Below are 5000 nucleotides of genomic sequence, written 5' to 3'. Positions count from 1 at the left end.
ACTCAGGCCGAGCTGCCTGGAGCCCAGGGGCGGCTGTAAAGTCTGTGGAGTGCCGCTGTGTCCCTGGATGAAATGAGAAAAAAGGTGAAAAAATGGCAAAGTGTCAAGGGAGAAATTCAGAAACTCAGGCCGAGCTGCCTGGAGCCCAGGGGCGGCTGTAAAGTCTGTGGAGTGCCGCTGTGTCCCTGGATGAAATGAGAAAAAAGGTGAAAAAATGGCAAAGTGTCAAGGGAGAAATTCAGAAACTCAGGCCGAGCTGCCTGGAGCCCAGGGGCCGCGGGAAAGTCTGTGGAGAGCCGCTGTGTCCCTGGATGAAATGAGAAAAAAGGTGAAAAAATGGCAAAGTGTCAAGGGAGCTAGGCAGAAACCCATGCCTAGGGTCCTGGAGCCCAGGGGCGGTTCTAAAGTCTGTGAGAGCCGCTGTGTCCCTGGATGAATTGAGAAAAAGGGTGAAAAAATGGCAAAGTGTCAAGGGAGCTAGGCAGAAACCCATGCCTAGGGTCCTGGAGCCCAGGGGCCGCGGGAAAGTCTGTGGAGTGCCGCTGTGTCCCTGGATGAAATGAGAAAAAAGGTGAAAAAATGGCAAAGTGTCAAGGGAGAAATTCAGAAACTCAGGCCGAGCTGCCTGGAGCCCAGGGGCGGCTGTAAAGTCTGTGGAGTGCCGCTGTGTCCCTGGATGAAATGAGAAAAAAGGTGGAAAAATGGCAAAGTGTCAAGGGAGAAATTCAGAAACTCAGGCCGAGCTGCCTGGAGCCCAGGGGCGGCTGCAAAGTCTGTGGAGTGCCGCTGTGTCCCTGGATGAAATGAGAAAAAGGGTGGAAAAATGGCAAAGTGTCAAGGGAGAAATTCAGAAACTCAGGCCGAGCTGCCTGGAGCCCAGGGGCGGCTGCAAAGTCTGTGGAGTGCCGCTGTGTCCCTGGATGAAATGAGAAAAAGGGTGGAAAAATGGCAAAGTGTCAAGGGAGAAATTCAGAAACCCAGGCCGAGCTGCCTGGAGCCCAGGGGCGGCTGCAAAGTCTGTGGAGAGCCGCTGTGTCCCTGGATGAAATGAGAAAAAGGGTGAAAAAATGGCAAAGTGTCAAGGGAGAAATTCAGAAACCCATGCCTAGGGTCCTGGAGCCCAGGGGCGGCTGTAAAGTCTGTGGAGAGCCGCTGTGTCCCTGGATGAAATGAGAAAAAGGGTGGAAAAATGGCAAAGTGTCAAGGGAGAAATTCAGAAACTCAGGCCGAGCTGCCTGGAGCCCAGGGGCCGCGGGAAAGTCTGTGGAGAGCCGCTGTGTCCCTGGATGAAATGAGAAAAAAGGTGAAAAAATGGCAAAGTGTCAAGGGAGAAATTCAGAAACTCAGGCCGAGCTGCCTGGAGCCCAGGGGCGGATGCAAAGTCTGTGGAGAGCCGCTGTGTCCCTGGATGAAATGAGAAAAAGGGTGAAAAAGTAACAAAGTGTCAAGGGAGCTAGGCAGAAACCCATGCCTAGGGTCCTGGAGCCCAGGGGCCGCGGGAAAGTCTGTGGAGAGCCGCTGTGTCCCTGGATGAAATGAGAAAAAAGGTGAAAAAATGGCAAAGTGTCAAGGGAGCTAGGCAGAAACCCATGCCTAGGGTCCTGGAGCCCAGGGGCGGTTCTAAAGTCTGTGAGAGCCGCTGTTGCCCTGGATGAAATGAGAAAAAAGGTGAAAAAATGGCAAAGTGTCAAGGGAGCTAGGCAGAAACCCATGCCGAGCTGCCTGGAGCCCAGGGGCGGCTGTAAAGTCTGTGGAGTGCCGCTGTGTCCCTGGATGAAATGAGAAAAAAGGTGAAAAAATGGCAAAGTGTCAAGGGAGAAATTCAGAAACTCAGGCCGAGCTGCCTGGAGCCCAGGGGCCGCGGGAAAGTCTGTGGAGAGCCGCTGTGTCCCTGGATGAAATGAAGAAAAAGGTGAAAAAATGGCAAAGTGTCAAGGGAGAAATTCAGAAACCCATGCCTAGGGTCCTGGAGCCCAGGGGCCGCGGGAAAGTCTGTGGAGAGCCGCTGTGTCCCTGGATGAAATGAGAAAAAAGGTGAAAAAGTAACAAAGTGTCAAGGGAGAAATTCAGAAACCCAGGCCGAGCTGCCTGGAGCCTCAAAGCGGATAGAAATAGCGTGGAGAGCCGCTGTTAAGCCAGACGCCCTCTGGCGGACACAGGCAGGAGTTGCAGTAAATGCATTGAAGTCAATGGGCGAGAGTACCCAATGCGCCAAAAAAGTGCTGAAAATATGACAAAGTGTCAAATGAATGGGAGGCAATGGGCGAGAGTACCCAATGCGCCAAAAAAGTGCTGAAAATATGACAAAGTGTCAAATGAATGGGAGTCAATGGGCGAGAGTACCCAATGCACAAAAAAAGTGCTGAAAAAGTCCACACGAGCCTAGTCAGAAATGCAGGCCGAGGCGGCTGGAGCCCCAAAGCGGCTATAAAAAGCGTGGAGAGCCGCTGTCGCCCCGGAGGAACGGAGAAAAAGTGCTGAAAAAAGGCCCACGTCCTAACGGACCGAGGCGGAAGTGCAGGCGAGGCGGCAGGAGTCTGAAAACCGCTATAAAAAGCGTGGAGAGCCGCTGTCGCCCCGGAGAAACGGAGAAAAAGTGCTGAAAAAAGGCCTAAATCCTAACGGACCTAGGCGGAAGTGCAGGCGAGGCGGCAGGAGTCTGAAAACGGCTATAAAATGCGTGGAGAGCCGCTGTCGCCCCGGAGAAACGGAGAAAAAGTGCTGAAAAAAGGCCTAAATCCTAACGGACCGAGGCGGAAGTGCAGGCGAGGCGGCAGGAGTCTGAAAACGGCTATAAAATGCGTGGAGAGCCGCTGTCGCCCCGGAGGAACGGAGAAAAAGTGCTGAAAAAAGGCCTAAATCCTAACGGACCGAGGCGGAAGTGCAGGCGAGGCGGCAGGAGTCTGAAAACGGCTATAAAATGCGTGGAGAGCCGCTGTCGCCCCGGAGGAACGGAGAAAAAGTGCTGAAAAAAGGCCTAAATCCTAACGGACCGAGGCGGAAGTGCAGGCGAGGCGGCAGGAGTCTGAAAACGGCTATAAAATGCGTGGAGAGCCGCTGTCGCCCCGGAGGAACGGAGAAAAAGTGCTGAAAAAAGGCCTAAATCCTAACGGACCGAGGCGGAAGTGCAGGCGAGGCGGCAGGAGTCTGAAAGCGGCTATAAAACGCGTGGAGAGCCGCTCGGATGATTTTTCAAAGTGTCAAATGAATGGGAGTGAATGGGGCAGAGTACCCAATGTGTAAAAAAAGTGCTGAAAAAACGACAAAGTCCACACGAGCCTAGTCAGAAATGCAGTCCGAGGCGGCTGGAGCCCCAAAGCGGCTATAAAACGCGTGGAGAGCCGCTCGGATGATTTTTCAAAGTGTCAAATGAATGGGAGTGAATGGGGCAGAGTACCCAATGTGTAAAAAAAGTGCTGAAAAAACGACAAAGTCCACACGAGCCTAGTCAGAAATGCAGTCCGAGGCGGCTGGAGCCCCAAAGCGGCTATAAAATGCGTGGAGAGCCGCTCGGATGATTTTTCAAAGTGTCAAATGAATGGGAGTGAATGGGGCGGAGTACCCAATGCGCGAAAAAAGTGCTGAAAAAACGACAAAGTCCACACGAGCCTAGTCAGAAATGAAGGCCGAGGCGGCTGGAGCCCCAAAGCGGCTATAAAATGCGTGGAGAGCCGCTCGGATGATTTTTCAAAGTGTGAAATGAATGGGAGTGAATGGGGCGGAGTACCCAATGCGCGAAAAAAGTGCTGAAAAAACGACAAAGTCCACACGAGCCTAGTCAGAAATGAAGGCCGAGGCGGCTGGAGCCCCAAAGCGGCTATAAAATGCGTGGAGAGCCGCTCGGATGATTTTTCTAAGTGTGAAATGAATGGGAGTGAATGGGGCGGAGTACCCAATGCGCGAAAAAAGTGCTGAAAAAACGACAAAGTGTCAAATGAATGGGAGTGAATGGGCGGAGTACCCAATGCGTGAAAAAAGGTCTGGAAAAACGACAAAGTGTCAAATGAATGGGAGTGAATGGGCGGAGTACCCAATGCGCGAAAAAAGTGCTGAAAAAATGACAAAGTGTCAAATGAATGGGAGTCAATGAGTGTTTTGGTCGACCAGGAAAAAACGCGTTTACGGGAGAGGGTAAATCAGCCGAGAGGGGGGGGGGGGGTATACTTTACCCTCTCCCGTAAATGCCATTTTTCCTGGTTGACCAAAACACCTCCAGCACGATTTCGGAAACCCAGTTTTTAGAAACACTGACCTCCAGGGGAAGTACCGAGAAAAGCACACTTTTGAATCCGCTTTTGACGCACTGAAACACGGACGTGAGCTGGGGCTGTGCCGCTCTTGGAAAACCCCTGGAGGTTATTTTCTAAAACGGGTTTCCGCGTCCCCCTGGGCGCCCGTGTTGGGCCGCGCAAGGCGGTCCGGGCTGCCCACCCCATCTGAGTGCCCCGTTGGGCCGCGTGCATGGCAGGCATCCAAGGAAGGCTGATGAGCAGCGGTGATGATGATGATGAGACACCAGCTGCAATTTTGACAAAGTGTCACCTCTCAAGCATTTCCAAGCGTGACACAAACAAAAGGGAACGGGAACTTTGATATGAGTGACTTGTGCTTCTTTTTCTCCAAGTGTCACTCCACAGCTGGCACCCAGGCTGTGTGACGCAGGTGTCCGACGAGGAGCGCCCGCGATGGGCCGCGTCAGGCGGCCCGGGCCGCGCTATCACCTCCGGATGACAACATCCAAAGGAGCACGTTGGTGCTTGCTGGGAGTTTGCGCACGCGATAGGCGACGCCTGGCGGCCCTGGCCGCGCCTCGCCAGCGGGTAATGACGACCGCGAGCGCCATGCTGCGCCGATGGAGCTGTCCGAGGAGCGAGAGCGCCCGCCATGGGCGGCATCCGGCGGCCTCTGGCCGTGCTTCGTCTGCGGGCGCACACTCGGAGCGAGGCTGCTGCTCGCTCCGGCGCGGTGGCTGGGTCCGCGCTCCACCTCCGGGTGGCGGA

The sequence above is a fragment of the Dunckerocampus dactyliophorus genome, unplaced genomic scaffold, assembly GCF_027744805.1.
Source record: "Dunckerocampus dactyliophorus isolate RoL2022-P2 unplaced genomic scaffold, RoL_Ddac_1.1 HiC_scaffold_114, whole genome shotgun sequence".
Taxonomy (NCBI): Eukaryota; Metazoa; Chordata; class Actinopteri; order Syngnathiformes; family Syngnathidae; genus Dunckerocampus; species Dunckerocampus dactyliophorus.
Note: the sequence above shows the minus strand (reverse complement) of the source record.